Source organism: Ceratotherium simum, chromosome 14 (assembly GCF_057802395.1).
Source record: "Ceratotherium simum simum isolate JZ-2026a chromosome 14, ASM5780239v1, whole genome shotgun sequence".
NCBI classification, from domain to species: domain Eukaryota; kingdom Metazoa; phylum Chordata; class Mammalia; order Perissodactyla; family Rhinocerotidae; genus Ceratotherium; species Ceratotherium simum.
This window is the reverse complement of record NC_141913.1, coordinates 63,568,601-63,586,161: the sequence shown is the minus strand read 5'-3', so window position 1 is coordinate 63,586,161 and position 17,561 is coordinate 63,568,601.

Here is a 17,561-nt window from a genome sequence, read left to right as displayed (position 1 = left end):
GTTATTTTAGTGATATGAGTTCTCCTGTGTTGTGGCAGAAAAGGAGAAAATGGAATGAGAAACAGTCTCAGGAGTGTAGTCCCCAGGTTTCACCATTCTGTATGTCACAGTGTCCCCATCTCAGTCTGCCTGGTGAAAAGGTGCGCTTACCCTGGTGTCTTCTGTCCCCACTCCCCAGGGATCCCACCGACACTGCGGGGTGTTGACCAACTTCAGACACAAGTATGGCGTGTTCCAGTCAGGGGTTTTGCCTTATGATGTTCTGCTACGGGCTTTTGAAAGCGTGTTGAAAAGCCAGGCCCAGCGGTTGTCACTCATGAGCCATGTGAGCACCGACTCTCAGGTCCCTCACCGTCTGGTAGTCAGCAAGGACGCAGCGATCTGTAAATGCAACTGAGGAAACAGCCTCAGAGGAGCAGGCGGAACTCGGGATCTTCAGGAGGAGAAACTGAGGCCTGGAGAGATGAAGGACCCGCTGAGACGCGGGCGGCAGCACAGAGCAGAGTCAGGACGAAGCCCAAGGGTTGGGCTGGTCCTATGGCACCACACAGCCTCTGGGGGACACGTCAAAGACCCCCACTCAGTGTGACCGCTGGGGACAGCAGGGCGGACAGGTGGCAGCACCGGGTTTTGGAGGAACTTTCCTATAAGGAAACAGTGATGCCATCGTGACTCAGCTCCACCAGGGTTTGGTGGTCACAGAGGAGAGGATGGGGTCTGAACACACTGAAGTGTAGTGGCCGGTGAATAAGAGGAGAAACTGGGAAAGCAGCCCAGAGACGGCATTTGTAACAACCTGCACACACGTCCCCCAGCTCTCTCCCTTGTAAAGATCCTCGGTTTATGAGAGAGTGATTCAGATCCCTCACCAGGCCAGAGTTGTCTGCGAGAAATTAGGTCCTCCTTCAGAAAGTCCAAATCATGTTTTCATATTGAATGCCATTCCAGAAGACACTGCTCACGTGTGCATGCGACCAGGTGCTTGGTTTGACTTTAGGAGATAAAATGTATAGCTTATTAGCAGGGAACAGGGTTTGGATAGTGTATGTGCACAAAAAAAACAGAATAATTCGGAAGCCTGATATTTAGAACATGTTCCTTTTCCAGCTCTACAAGTCCTGGCTTTTGTAGGAACGTCTTTGCCTTTTTGTGCTTCAGTCTTCGCGTGTGTAAGAAGAGGAGTGGAAATGACGTGAAACGTCACACCTGCTCCCAGTGCCGCACGAGGTGCTGCAGTGTGACCCTCCATAGCAGGTGTCTGGGGAGTGTTTGTTGCGTGAATGAATGGAGCGGAGTGAGCGTGAAAATGATTTGTAAAATCATAATGCAAAATTCCCTAAAGAATTTTAGTAAAATATGAAGTTGAATCAGAAGTGGTACAAATCAAACTTTGAATTAGGACTTACGTTAAGATTTTCAGGTCAACATTTGACCTCCAAATAAAGATAGTTGTTAATCAGAGGCATTGTGTAAATAAACATCTGAAACTTCACTTCTGATAATGTGACTTGATGCTTTCAGGGTTTTTAAAAAACGTCTCTTTAATCTTAAAGCTCTATTTCCTCTGTTAAAACCAGTTAAAGGGATCTGTTATTGACCAATGAATTCCTGGTAATAACTCACAGAAGGGGCATATATATACAGAGAGAGAGGGAGGCCTAATTTGATTGGAGTAAAGTTTCAGGTAAATAAATTTAACGCATGACTTTAAATATGTGGTTTGCCAAAGCTGTCTATTTATTTTGCAAAGAGGTTGATCCCTCATCAAATGAAACTGTCACCCCAATTCTATTGAGTGTCATACTCAAGACAGGCACAGGGGCGGCTTTTATAAGCATCTTGTGGGCTTACATACTATGTGCTTTCTGAAGGCTTTCGACTTAGTTTTAGAGCTCCAAGCAGCCCAGGTGAAGATGGTTTATTTAACCCCAAACACGTTAGGAGGGAGCCGTGGGCTCCATCCCTGGGGATGTGCGAGACTAGCAGAGACAACCATCTGTCCTGGGTTGTTTCAGCCGAATGGCATGGGGGCTGTGGGGACCACTGGCCTCTCCAGCTCCTCGGGCCAGGCCACTTTGTCCGCCCTCTCTCCATTTGTCTAGCCTTTGGCGGTGAGCGGGGCTCCAAGTCATGTTTCTACCCTGGGAGGCAGGGAGAATACACGTTGACTTTAGCAATTGTATTGTTTTGTTTTTTCCTAAGAGTCCTTATTTAGAAATTAAGACCCATGGATGAAAAAAGAAGTGCGATGCCATAGAAAACAAAGGCAGACTAACTTTCTATCCTGCGCTTTGTCAGAAAGGGCTGCCCATCCTCATCTACAGGTGGAATTGTCTCAGAGAAGGTACAAGTTGTGTTTTAAGATGACTTGTGATGCACGATAGTGATTTTGTCTCACATATGAATACAGATATAAAGCATGCGCAGGGACTGCTGAAGTAATCTCCAAAGGCAGAGGATGTTTCTCCCGCCTTCGGAGTTCTGGGGGGCGTGGGTGCATGATTCATAATATTGTGATTTATTCTCACTATTTTAAAAGGCTGTTTTACAGTTGAAATAAATTGCTTTATTTACAATATATAAGTTGCTTTATAAAGTATGACAGGTTAAGTTTGAGCGAAAAGTGCCACTATTTGGGCAAGAAATCATCATGTAACCTCAAAAAAATGGAAGACAGAAATGTTTTAAGGCCATATGGCAGGCTAATTTCTTGGTGACCTTACTGAGAAATAAATTTCATTTTAAAGTAGAAAAGCCTCATTAAGTGAATATGTTAACTTTTCCCTCTCCCACATGCTCCCACCACATTAGGCGACATTAACTGAAGACTCTGGGTGGAGAAAATTGGGTCTGCAGACTGAGATGGAGCTCTCCCGGGAAGGAATCGAGGGCTGAGTTCTCATCCCGATCCCAGCAAGAACTGTCCACTCTGTTCCACAAAGTGAGAGTCATACAGCCTGCCACGCCCCCCAGGAAGGGTGTTCTGTCAGATGAGCTCAAGTTTGCACCAGAGTTTTGAAAACCCCAAAGCACTATATAGATGTAAGAGATTTCCCCTTTGGTTTTCTTTTCTTTTGATTCTGATGGAAGTACAGCAAGATCACTTATTAATTGGCCAGAAAGATCACAACCAGTTAAGATGCACTGTCCTACTTTTTTTCCAAGCAGATTAATATGTAGTCATGAATTCCAGGATCATTTAAAGTATTGTTTGAAAATCTGACCCTTCATAACAGACAGATGCTCCCAGAAAATGATAACAATGAAATAACAATAATAAAAATAAATGTTAAAAATGGAAATGGGCATCTTATGATGATAGCTTAGCACTAACTGTTGGTGAAGAAAGGAAGACTTTCTTAAAAAGATATTTCTTTCTATTCAAAATATAGACCTGAGCTTTTAACTAGGAAGAACAAGAAGGAAAAACAACTGAAAATGGAACAAATGGCTTCAGTTTACCCAGGTTATTTCTAAACAGTAATACAGAGATGTAATAGAAATAATTTAGACATATGGATAAGAACCTTCAAAATCAATAGTGCTAGAAGAAATGAAGCATATGCTGATGCAATCAAACAGAATTGAATTTCATACAAATGTTAGCAAATCTATATCAGATTATCACAGCAAAAACTTCATTTTCATTGATTTATAATGTATTATTATTGTTTCCACCAAACTGCCATAGACAGCCATTTACCAGCTGCCAAGTGCCTTACGGGTAAATAAGGGATATCTCGGATGGGGGGTGAGAGCCGTTTAGGAGCCAATAACTCACGAGGGCGGCAGGTGCAGCGTCCTAACGATTCTTCACTTGTTCCTTTTAATCGCATTAGATCATTCTTTGAGACTTTTGGTGAGTGCAGGGTTGTTAGTCTGGTATTCACACATGAGTGAAGCAAAAAGGAAGGAAATGTTTGTAGCATAAACATTTAGCAAAAGTGAGGCTAAGCAGGCCCTCAGACACAGGCACATGTCCATGTCCATATCTCTACGCCTACATAATGTGAACAAATTATTCAAACCCACGTTGTTTTCAGGAGCCCTGACTCCCTTGTGGCCCACTCTCTGCTAAGCCCCACGGCCGGTGTATCACACATCTCTCTTTCTAAGGTGTCAGTTTGCGGGTCGGTTTTATTGGGACGAAAGGGCTTTTCTCTCTCTGGTTGCTGATTTCTCGCACATCCATAATCACAGGGACCATTTTCTAGCAGTCTGAGCAGTAAGATTCTGCTTTTTTGAGAAGGGATTATGTGAACACTTACGTTAGCAAAGTCCATGAGCTTTTTTAAAAAACAGAAACGGAATTAATAACAGTGAGTTAGGTATGTTAAGATTTTAGCTTATGGCTGTAAGAAACAAGCTAGAAATTTGGGTATTAATTGTATTCCTTTACTGAAAATAAATTTTTAGTGAAAAGTGAAATAAAGTTATTGTGCCTGTGTCTTAAAATTATTTCACAATCTTTTAGCTTATCTGTCTCAAATTCCATAATTATTACCTAAAACAAAACTCCAAGTCATTTCATTTCTTTTCTCCAATGACTCAATGGATGATAGTTTGTTTTCCTAAAATGCTATTAGTTAAGCATTCATAATAGTCTGCTTATTATTTCCATTCACTCTGTCGAATGGTAGTAAAGACAAATTGGGATAACGGGTAAGCTCCAGCATTTAGTAGGCACTCAGGGCACAGCCTCTGCACCTTTCCGACCTCCCAGCAACATCGCAGAAGGAGGTGGTACCCACTGGGTGGCTAGCGTCCCTCCCGCTGCCGGGACTGGGATTGCCCCAAGACAGCAGAATTGCTCCCCTGGCACCGCCTCCACCTTCTGTCTGTAGCGGAATTACAATTCATTGGATTGTTCTCGACGTTGGTTCCAACTGGTTCTCCCAGGACCCAGTGCAGGCTCACTGAGTAAACATATGCTAGCTGGACGGGAGGGTGTGAGCGAGAGCAGGTGGTGGGTTCAGCGTGAACCATTTGATGGAAGTATCCTGGGGCAAATGCTCTAGCTGACCAGCTGGGCCATCTTCACAATGGAGGGAAATGGAGTCCATGGGGCTGAGGCTCTCGACTTGTTATTCCTCCTGGTTTCCTGCTTCTCTTGTATGAGTGTAATAAAGGACCGAGCGTGACATGGCGAGGCCCAAGGCCAAGGAGAGTCGTAGGAGCCAGACCTCGACCAGCTGCCTGCTCCGTGGTGCCTCTTCTCATGTCCCTCAGCCACGTCCTCTGCCCATCCCAGAAGGGCACTGCAGGACAAACACTGTTCCCACTCCATCTCAGCCGGTTGCTCACTGCAAACCAGTGATTGAAAGGAGAGAGTGAAGAACAGAGGTTGTCACACCTGCCACGCTGTGTGCCATTGGTCTCTGAAGGGGCCAAATTACTCACTGCTGGCACCATGGGCAGAGGGTCAAATTTCCCATCCCCAAAACTCAGGTGCTGTCTACAACTCAATTTTCTCTTCCTACAATTCAACCAAATACCTATTCTGAGCACTAATTCTACTCAATTAAAAAAGTGTGGTCTCATATCAGTTCCTGGAGAGTCAGGCCTTCTAGATTCAAGCTAGGTCAATCCAAGATTTTCTCCACCCCCTTCTTCCTCGTGAGTCTGCAGGTGCTTAGGTAGCACTTGTTCGGACATTGTCCCTCCTGGTGGACCTTGCTGGGCTGTCCATGCCCATTTTCTCTGTGATTGTGCACACAGTCCTTGGGCTGGCTGCTGCTCACTACCATTCACCACTCACACGCGTCTGCCCTCAATACCCACCTCTGCGACAGCACAGGTGGGCCGACGTCTGTCCTTGTGTTCCAGATGGGACAATGTGGTTGTCTCTACACGCCACTGAGTCTCCATCCAGCCCCAGACTCTGGGGGACCATCTGTGTCTAACGCCAGGGCTCCCCCCACGTTACCTTAGCCCTGAGAGGATTTTCATCTCCTCTCAGTCATAGAGGAAATGTTTCCCCCAATTCTAGAGTTCATGACAGTACCTTGGCCTTTGGAGGCCCAAAAGTCAAGTACTAGCTTGTTTTATTTGGTTTCTATTTTTAAGGGTGTGATTTATGTACAATAAATTGCACAGATCAGTCTGATGAATTTTTGCAATTTTATACGAACTACTCAGAACAAGAATAAAATATTCCCATCACCCCAGAAAGTTCCCACAGATGGCTTTCCAGCACCCCACCCCCCAAACCAATTTTCGACTTCTATCGTTGTAGGTTAGCTTTGCCTATTCTTAAACATCATATAAGCAGAATCATATACATAGTCTTTCATGTCTGGCTTCTTTCACACTATATGTTTTTGAGAGTAATCCTTGTGGTTATGTATATCAATACTTGCTCCTTTTTATTGATGAGTTATTTTTTTTTCTTTTTCCATTTCTCCTGTGGCCTTTTTTTTCTGGGGCATGAAGGCTTGGGTGTAGTTTAAAGAATGAAAGGATTGTAGGATAAAAAAATGGGATTTTAGGAATAAAAAAAATTCAAAATCCCACACTGGCCAATATTTACTAAACTATTAGTCACCCTTACAAAATTTATGTCAACAAACCTTTGATTTCTCCATTACTTTGCTCCTCTCTATTATAAATCTTTAACATCACGTTACTCAATGCATTCTCAGCATCCACATGCCTCTACTGGTACTGTATTAGAGAAGACTAAGAACTCCAAGAAATCAAAATCCCAGTGCTTTTTTTGCAGAAATTGATTCTCACATCCATATGGAAATGCAAGAGACCCAGAAGAGCCAAAACAATCTTGGAAAAGAACAAAATTGGAGGATTCACACTTCCTGATTTCAAAACTTACTACAAAATATAGTCATCAAGACAGCGTGGTTCTGGAGCGAGCCCTGATGGCCTAGTGGTTAAAGTTTGGTGCTCACCACTTTGATGGCCTGGGTTCGCTTCCCGGTTGTGGACCTACACCACCCGTCTGTCAGTTGCCATGCTGTGGCGGTGGCTTACACAGAACTAGAATGACTTACAACTAGGATAAACAGCTATGTATTGGGGCTTTGGGGAGGGGAAAAATAAGGAAGGTTGGCAACAGATATTAGCTCAGGGCGAATCTTTCCCTGCAAAAGAAAAAAAAAGACAGTATGGTTCTGGCATAAGGACAGACATATCAACCAATGGAATGAAATTGAGAGCCCAGAAATAAACCTTTACATATAAAGTCTGTTGATTTTTGACAAGGATGCCAAGAAAATTCAATTGACCATTTTGGCAAATGCTACTGGGACAACTGGATATCCATATGCAAAAGAATGAAGTTGGAGCTCTCCCCTACATAAAAATTTATTCAAAATGTATCACAGGGGCCGGCCTGGCAGGGTAGCGGTTAAGTGCATGCGCTCTGCTGCTGGCGGCCTGGGTTCGGATCCCGGGCGCACACCGATGCACCACTTGTCAGGCCATGATGTGGCGGCGTCCCACATAAAGTGGAGGAAGATGGGCACGGATGTTAGCTCAGGGCCAATCTTCCTCAGCAAAAAGAGGAGGATTGGCATGGATGTTAGCTCAGGGCTGATCTTCCTCTTTCTCTCTCTCTCTCTCTCTCACACACACACACAATAAATAAATAAAGAAATAAATATTCAAGATGTATCACAGATCTAAATGTAAAAGCTAAGACTATAAAACTCTTAGAAGAAAAGATAGGAGCAAATCATTATAACCTTGGCTTAGTCAATGGTTTCTAGGTAGGACATTGAAAGCACAAGCAACAAAAGAAAAAATAGGTACATTGGACTTCATCAAAATTAAAAATTTTATGCTGCAAACAGTACCATCAAGAAAGCGAAAAGACAACTCACAGAATGGAAGAAGATATTTGCAAATCTTATGTCTGATAGGGGGCTTATATCCAGCATATACAAAGAACTTTTACAACTCAATATAAAAACCAAATAACCCAACTTAAACATGGACAAAGGATCTGAATAGAGATTTCTCCAAAGAAGATTTACGAATGACCAACAAGCACACGAAAAGATGCTCAGCATCATTAGTCACAAGGGAACTGCAAATCAAAACCATAACTTCTCACCTACTAGGATGGCTGTACTCAAAAGACAGATACTAACAAGTGCAGATGAAGATGTGGAGAAATCGGAACCCTCACGTATTACAGGTGGGAATATAAAATGTCACAGCTACCGTGAAGAAACAGTCAGGCAGGTCCTCAGAAAGCTAATCATAGAGTTACTATGTGACCCAGCATTTCCACTCCTAGGTGTATGCCCAAGAGAAATGACAACACATGTCCACATAAAAACTTGTACACAAATTTTTGTAGCAGCATCCATCATAATAGCCAAAAAGTGGAAACAACCCAAATGTCCATCAACTGATGACTGGGTAAACAAAATATGGTCTATCCATACGAAGGAATAGTATTTGGCAACAAAAGGAATGAAGCACTAACACCAACTACAAGGATGGATCTTCAAAACATGATGCTGAGTGAAAGAAGCTGGCACAAAGGCCACACATTGTATGATTCTGTGTGCATGAAATGTCCGGAAGAGGCATCTAGAGAGACAGAAAGCAGATTAGCGGTTGCCCAGAGCTCCAGAGCTGAGGGTGGGGGCATGGTAAGTGACTTTTAATGGGGATGAGGTTTCTTTTTGGGGTGATGAATATACTAAAACCCACTTAACTGTACACTTTAAATGGGTGAATGTTATGATACATGAATTATACTCAATAAAGCTGTTAAAAGGAAAGTGCTAAGGGATCTAGATCGTCATCTTGACCCGCATTTCCCAATGTGCTCAATGAAGGGAAATCTTTCTGTGACCAGATAGGCTTATAGGAAACATTTGACTAAATAGGGAGAAACAGATTGTGTGGTGGGCGTAGGGCGAACTCAGTGAACAGTGGCTATCTTACCCCTGGCCCCTGCAGTCCCTCCCCCGGCTCCTCCCCCCAGGGGCGGGGCCGTGTTATCATTGTGTCTTATTCCTTAGGCTCTGCAGACCCAGGCCCTGCCACTTCCTTGTTTTCGCTCTCCCTAGGCATTCCTGCCAGCTCCCGGAGGAGGGGACTTATGGTCAAGCTGTTCATGGCCGCACTCCTTCTGCTTCCCTAGTTCCGATTTCTTGCTCACCCAGGCCGTGCGACCTTATCCTAGCTGGGTTCCCAGCCGCCAGTCTTCTACACCTCAGTTCATCCTCCACTGCTGTCAGCGTGCTGCTTCTAGAATCCAGGTCTGATCACGCTGCTGCTTGGCTGGGGACCTCGGGGCACACACATCAGGGCCGAGCGGCACCCATGGCCCTGCCCCTCCAGCCGGAGGTCTGGCAGCCTTTGCTGGGTTCCACCCTCGGCCCAGGAGCCCTGACTCACCCACGCTTCTCGTCTTGGACACTTTGTTTAAGGCACCATCTGTGTGGAACCCCCGTCCTCCACGGACAACACAGGATTTGAGTACTTTGTGCTGGAGCCTTTCCCTATGACTCTGTTCCCCTGACAGACTTGATCCAGCGCCAACAGACCTGATCCAGCGCCGTTGTTCCCTGTTAATTGTTGGCTTCTTCCAGCCTCCGCCCTAGACTCCTTCAGGGCGCGGAGTGTCTGCTTTCCTTTGCGCACCTCAGAGGGACACCTGGAATCCACTAAGGGGGCACTCAGAGTTTGCTGATGCACCGAATAACCAATCCTCAAACTCACTGTCTTGGGTGCCCCTAAAGAACATCATAAAATTCTGTCCCCCTTTACATATTTTCTTTTTTTTTTTTGTGAGGAGGATCGGCCCTGGGCTAACATCTGCCAATCCTCCTCCTTTTGCTGAGGGAGACTGGCCCTGGGCTAACATCCGTGCCCATCTTCCTCCACTTTATATGGGATGCCGGCACGGCATGGCTTGACCAGCGGTTCCCGGGATCCGAACTGGCGAATCCCGGGCCGCTGCAGCAGAACTCAAGCACCTAACCGCTCGTGCCAACCGCTTGCGCCACACGCCCGGCCCCACCCTTTACACATTTTTAAGCCGACATCTGAGTTTTTTTCATCATAAGTTTAAATAGTGGCAGAGATGTAATTTCCATTGTACTAATAATAGTGGTCTTTCAAAATTAAACTCTGTAATACCCTTGAAATATATCACATGAAATCTAAATACTACAGCAATTTGGTACATTCTATTATTCAGTTAAAAATACATGAAACAGACTTTAACAGCTGGAAGTTTAACGTTTAACATTATTTCTTTTCTTTTCCTTAAATTTGCATTTCTGTTTCTCTTCCCAATAGGAATTTACCCTAATGTTATATAATATTATGTTTGAAGTTTTTTTTGTCTATTGTCTTATTATAGTTCTCTGCAAGAAAAATATGCACACACTTAAAGTTGAAATAATTGAAAAAATTTTGTATCCATAAACCTGGTTTCTTCTGGATTTATTAGCATAATTATTACAAGTTCATAGTTGATCGAAACAAAATAAATGTTATACAATTTGAAAATTAATAATCATTTAAAATAAATAATAATTATTAAACATAGTAATGGGAAGTGTATTTGTTAATGAGATATGAGATGGATACAGCTTTTTTTCTTAGTTATATATTTGTGGGTGACTATTACTCATTGATAGAATGGAATAGAGTTCCTCCTCAAATCTATTCCTGTTTTCTGTTTTTATAGATGTAAATACCAAGAAACTTGTTAATATAAATTGAAGAAACTTTGTTGTAGCAATGACATTCAATATTTCGAACTCCTGAGTTATATGTCAATAATTACATGGTGATCTGTCATCAACAAAATGTTTTTAATGATCTATCAGCTCAAGATTCAGTTAGGTCCTCCTTCAACTTTGTTGCAGGCAGAGATTTGGAAACCATCAGAGTGGCAAAAGGATTTGTTCCGTAGTCATTAGCGTCACTTGGTTTCAAAATTGACAACAATATTGGGATTGTTCTTTCTTGGCCCAAGATGTTTCCACATCCAGGGCACGTGCAGCAGGGGACTTGGAGGGTGAGTGGTAACCTCTGCTATGCAAGCAAAGTGGGAGAGGGAGCTCGCATCACAGGCACATTCTCAAGCAGATCAGTTTTAAGAAAGAGAGGAATGAAAGTTGAGGATCTGGAAGTTGATGATTTAAGACCGTCCCTAGGACTGCTTGAAAGCCAAAGATTGACCCTTATTGTTCTGGCATCAAAGTGCCCGATTAATCTCACTCCAGCAGGTTTTGTGCTCGGGGCAGCCCTTTGTTAGTGAGCCCCCTCTGTGGGGTCTCTAACTAACTGCTGGCCTTTAGTCAAAAGGAAGCCATGGACTAAGCGCCTAATTCCTGATCGTCTGTGGAGCACACAGGCATCTCCACGTTAAAGACCACTCTCCTAATGAGTCAACTCTAAAGGAGAAACCCAAAGAAGAGGGACTGGTGAAGATCTCTGGCAGTCAAAAAGGAGCTGCTGGTAGTAACCACCTTTACACATCTGCTCACCCCACCAGCCCATTCATTCACTCACTTATTTAAAAAAATTCATCCAGCAAGTAACTGTGTGTCAGGCATGAGGCCAGGGGCAGAAATACAAAGAATACATGTTCAAAAGTTCAAAGTCTAGGGAAGGAGGCAGATATAGACATCTCTAACAACACTTCAGTGTACTAAGTACAATGACAGTGATGGACGTGGAATCTCCAGCTCCGTGGGTGGACAGGAGGGGGAGGCCAGACAGAGCTTCCTGGAAGGTGTACACTCCCAGCTGAGGTTTAAAGGACCAGTAAAAGGGATGCAGATACAGGGAGGGTGGGAATCAGAAAGGGAGTTCCAAGCTAAGTAACCCAGGAGCAATGGCCCAAAGGCAACAGTGGTTCCTTCTGACAGGATGCTGGCTTCAAGATGGGGAGTGTCCTAGATGAGGCTGGAGAGGCGGCAAAGCCAGATCCATGCTGTGCTAAAGGCTTCGGACTTCGCCCTGAAGGCCCTGTAGCATCTAAGAAGGAGCTACGTGACTCGACTGGTGTTTGATTTTTTGTAGCCATGAAGAGATTAAGATTGGGACCAGAATGGTATAGAATTTAGTTAGGAGGCTACCTGGTAGTGTAACTGAGACACCGTAGAGGCCCTGAGTGATGGAGAGAAGGGCAAAAATGAGAGAGAATTGAAGTGTTAGAGTTGACATGACATCATCATCAAATGATTTGGGAAGGGATCAGGGACAGGGAATTATCAAGAATGACTCCAGATTTTTAGCTAGGACAACTCTTGCCAAGAGGTTTATAGGAAGGGGGCTGTGATGTCTGTTAAGGATGTGTCAAGATTCACACGCCTGCAGGGCGTCAGAGTGGAGGTGCTTGAGTCAGCTGCAAGGAGATTTGGAAGTTGTCAACCAATGGGCAGTAGCTGAAGCCATTGGACGAAATGAGATCCCAGGTGGAGAGCGTATAAGCCAGAAGAGAACTGGGCTGAGGCTTAAGTGCAGGGCTTCCAGTGTTAGATGAATGAAGAAAAGTCAACAAGAGTCTTTGAGGGAGAACATGGGAGTTGGGAGGGAGCCTGGACAGAGCACTATGGAAACCCAAGAAGATTAAAGAGACAGTGAGATCCACAGAACGGGCACTCAGGGAAGCCTAGGAAAATTAGGTTGGAGGCAGAATCCAGAGAATCATGGGTGAAGAAATGGGAATGTGAAATGCAGAGTGAGGTCTAGGGGTGGAGAGAGGGGCATGTGGTTAGGGGACGTGAGGGGGAGGGGGGCTCTGAGGTCAGCCTTTGACTTGTGGTTTTATTAATTTTAAGATAGGTGATGCTTGGTGTTCATATGCTGTCTGTGCAGACAAGGTGGGTCTCAGAGGGAGCAGGCAGGCCTCTGTGGCCTGCTGGAGGCAATAGTGATGTGATTGGAGGGGATGCAATAGGGGATTCTTGGGGTCTGCCAAGGACAGGGCAGAGGTGTGGAGGGTGGACACTGAGTGCAGACATGGAACAGAGCCGCCCAGACTGTGATGCAGAAGGACGAGGCACAGTTAACTTAGGTGAGTTTGAATGGCACCTAGAACTAGTCCTGAGGCCAGAGAAATGAGTTGGGGGAGTGGAAGGTGTAGTCAGAGACCAAGACCTGGGACTCACCCACACACCCCCAGTATTAGATGCAGTGAGAAGAGTTAACATTTCCGAGTGAGGAGGTGGTTCAATTTAAATTGTGTTGTGCAAAAAAAATCTTCAGAAAACCCCACCCTGACTGGTGCCCCTCTATTGCTTCCCCGTCAGTGTGTGTGTGTGCGCGCGTGTACCTTTTTACAAATTCAGGTTCATACATGCGTTCTCTATTAACTCCACTTAGCCAATTTTTGGAGAGGTTGGCCATAAAGACAGCAACTGGTGGAAGAGCTCCAATTTCACCAGCATCAGTCATTAACCAGGATCGGTTATTAACAGGCAGAGTCTGTAGCAGTTTTCAACTCTCGTAATTAAACTAAACTGACGTGAGAATTCCTCTGCCTAAATTGGGTCCTGCTCCTGTGAGTTAATAACACATTGTATTGAAAATTAATTTTCACGATGGGCGTCACAATCACCCCTCAATATGGGGTCAGGATTTTATCCAGCAAGCGTGGCTTACGCTGCACGGCATCGTGTGTGTGGTTCTAGAAAGCACAGATTAGAAACTCTCTTCTCTGCATTGAGGTTACATCTAATCTAACTAAGTAAATCTTAGTTTAGAAATTACTTAACAAGTGTCTGACCAGGTGAGTGCATTTATAATTCTCTCCATTGAAAGGAAATGTAATGGGGGGGTTGGAGCTATGGGTGGAGAAATATAATGTACCTCTTTATTTTCCTTTAATTTCTCCACCGTTTTTTAGGGGAGTGGTAGGTATTTGCTTCATCCCAGTGACTACGTTGAGGTTTGGTGGTTTTGTTTAGGTGGCTGGTTTGAGCAGAGTTGACAAGTAACTTCTGTGTCCTGAGAAGATAGAAGACACATAAGTAGTTCAGTTGTTGCTCAGTTTTCCTCTCATCACCTACAATGCACGTCCCAAACATTATTGTGTTAGAGAAGATGTCAGTTACTTGTCAGGGTCAGATGGAACATCTCTTTTGTATGATTGTTTATTGCGTGAAATTAATCCTAATCTGATAAACAAACCATGATTTCTTTGGGATTTGGAGAAAGTTTTGTTTTAAAATTACATAGGCTCTATCTTTGTCACCACATTGCATTGGTACACCAGGTATGGAAGGACGGTTGCCATGTCCTGGAAGACACACAGGGGCCATGTCTTGAGGTCAGGTTTGGATTTTAGTCCCATCCTTTTTATTTTCATGAGGCTGAGTTGTAGCGGATGAAGAAATCGACTTGAGCGATTAAAACTACACGCTCCTTGACTCATTCTTGGACAAATCATTTAACTTTTCTGTTCTTCAAACAACACTAATATGCTTTCTGCCTATTTCTGGAGCAAATTAAGAAACATTACAGCATTCGCTCATAGAGCCAAAACCACTGGGGAAGGTGTCATTCCACTGAGGTCGAATTTTCCCGAGAATCAAAGCCGACTTCCTCAAAGGGCAAATCTTCAAAAACGTTTTTTTAATTGTAAAATGTTTTATTGTACGTTACTGATGGAAAGTTTCCTCAGACACACCTTACATTTCCCTCCCTTTTGAAATGGACACTGAGAACAACAGGCTGTTTTCAAGATGACCGTGGCGTCATTGGGGGTGTGTGCCAGCCAGCAGCAGTGCCACCCCAGTGGTCACCTCGGCGACCTTGTCCCAGCACCTGCTCTGCTGGCTTTAATTTGCAGTGGGCTGGGGACTGGTTAGCCACGGGTTTTAAAGATTTGCACATTAGCAGGAGTCACCTGGGGTCTGAAGGAAGGCCCAGGAGTGATGAGAATCCTGTGGAGCCTGGACTGCAAGGCAGTTATTGTAGGCGGTCACAGGCTACTTGGGGTGACACAGTCGCCCTCTTGGCAGCCTCCAAGGAGCTATTTGGGGTTAGCACTCACTCTGCAGCCCTGTGCAGCTCCCGGCCACCCTGCAGCATCCTGCACTTCTGCTCCCAATGGCCAGGTGTAGTGGCTTCCAATCTCTCAGGGTTCTGTGATGCCACAATATACTTAAATATTATCTATGCTTATGAAATATGAGTGAAGGGATAAAGAAAATTTTTGTTTCTATGAAAACTTAGTTGACAGCTTTGAAAAGACTTGAAAAAAGTAAGTTGCTAAAATTAGTTACTATTGCATCAGGTTTGGCAAAGCAACTGCTGAAGCTTTGGAAAATTGAAGTGTAGAAGGTGTAGAGGAAAACCCACTTCCTCCTGTGAGTTTCTCCTTCGCCCTCACACACCCACATGTGCATACTACACCGCATCTGACACCAGACATGTGGGCCTTCCACACACCAAGCGATTCTGCGACACCAGCTGGTGTCCTTCAGTTTGAGTCAGTCCTGACACTGTCTGCCCGAGATGGTGTCAGATCCCACAGGATTGCCCCGCCCCTCCAGATGCCAGTCCAGGTCCAGGACACCACCTGTGCTTCCGACTGTACACCAGAGGTTCCCACCATGCCTCCGGGTGCTGTGCAGAGGAGCTCGGACACGTGCGTATTTCGGACACTGCAGATCGGGGCAGAATGAAAACTGCATCCTCGTGTGGGTTTGCATGAGCTCCTGGTTCTTTCCACGCACGCCCCATTTCATAATTTGGGTAAGAAGGGGGGGTCTGGATTTGTGTATCTCAGATTCAGGGAAGACGGAGAGGAGCTAAAACATGTAAATTTGGAATGAAAGGGCACAGGTGGCTCCTGAGTCTGTGGCCGAGGCTGGAAGGAGCTCCAGGTCTCACCGAGTGCCTGGGTGCTCCAGATCCTGCAGACATTATCTTCTCCAACCTGACAGCATGTCTGCAAGGCTCGGAAACTCCCCCCTGCAGACGAGGAGAAACCAGGAAGCAGAGACTCAGAGATGTGAAGCGGCCCTCGAGTGAGGGCCGAGGTCCGGATTCACATTTCCCGTGGACACCTCCAGAGCTGACGCTCGCAGGCCAAGGGCAGGAGCTCTCATTGCAGGCTGGTGGGCACGGAAGACCAGGAGGCAAGGAGCCCTGCGATGCTGGTGCTGACCTGAGCTCGGCGTTACTGTGTCGTCACCGCTGATTCCCACTGCCGTGCATATGTGTGTGAGGTGTGGCCGCCACAAAGACACAGTGGTGAGAGGGTCGGGTGCTGTGCCTGAGCTGCAAAGTCAGGTTCAGAGATTGTCTGGTCCTGAAGAGGCTGGAGCAGTGCATCCTCAACTGACGCCTTTTGGCTCTAAGATGTAGAGAAATATTAAGGTAAAACACGATGGTATGATAGTATGGCTTCCACACACCTCAGATACATACTGGCCTCTCTCCCAAGCCTTGCCTCTCATTTTCACACAAACAACCAGAACAGGCCTGTAATCCCTAGTCACCCATTTTCAGTGTTGGACTTCGAATCCTGGAACAAGCTGATTCCATGTGTGGTGGTTTTGCACTTCCTCTCTTAAATGGGGTGGGTTGCGTTTCTGCAGACATTCTGCAGACACAACCAATGTTTGCAGATGTTAGTTTGGAAATCTCCATGAAGGAGGACAAATGCAGATTTTTGAACTGTGAGATCTTCTGGGTTTAAGTGGCCTGCTCGCTGCTGTGTGGTATAAACATGCAGGAACAATCCCAAGATTGGCTGTCGGGGGTAACTGAGCAACAAAACGGATGCAGGTGGTTACCTGGGGCTGCCGTCCCGAAGAGCAGGGAGACGTTCCAGGGTTTAGTGGGGCGCTTGGCACAGACGGACGCCCAGAAAGAGGCAGGCTGCAGCGACCACAGGCAAAGGGAGACAACCGTGTGATCGAGCCGGAGGAGCAGGCGCCGTTGTGCGCTTGGCATGTCACAGGAACCTGGAAAACGCGGAGGTTTTGCTTGGAATGGCTCTGAAGTGTGCTGCCTCCGTCAGGGGTGCGTGCCAGCGTGGGTGGCACTGGCAGAAGCACAGGATGCTTTGAGAACCACTGGTCAAATGCAACAGATGATGCTGGAGGCTGTGCAGCCCTTAGGAGTGGAGAGCCAGACAGAAAACAGGGAGGGATGGTGCTCCAAGGGGCCAGTCTTATGGAGGAGGAGAACAGTGTCCCTCCCTCCCCAGGAGTTCTGGGGACCTTGAAGGAGGGAAGCAGGTGCTGGGGATTGAGAAACGGTGCCCCTTGCGGAAGCAGCAGATTTGCAGGGAGCAGCGCCCTCCCTCCACACTGTTCGGTCACGTCAGGGGGGCTCGGAGAGGGAAGGACTGGCTCGTGAGGGCCCTGGAAGTGGTGAGCTGCACCTGGTGGAGACACAGAGGGTGCCAGCAGGATGGCAGGCATGTCAGGGGCAGCAGCTGGGAGAGCTGCACCCCCCATTCTAGCTCAGAGAATGAGCCTTGGCTGAGAACTCTGCCACCTCCGCACTTGGGGCCCGACTCCAGATGAATGAAGAGAGGGAAGCTTCCTCACCTGCTTGCAAACCTTCTCCCATATCGTCTATTTGCCACAGTGTTGCCCTTCAGCCAG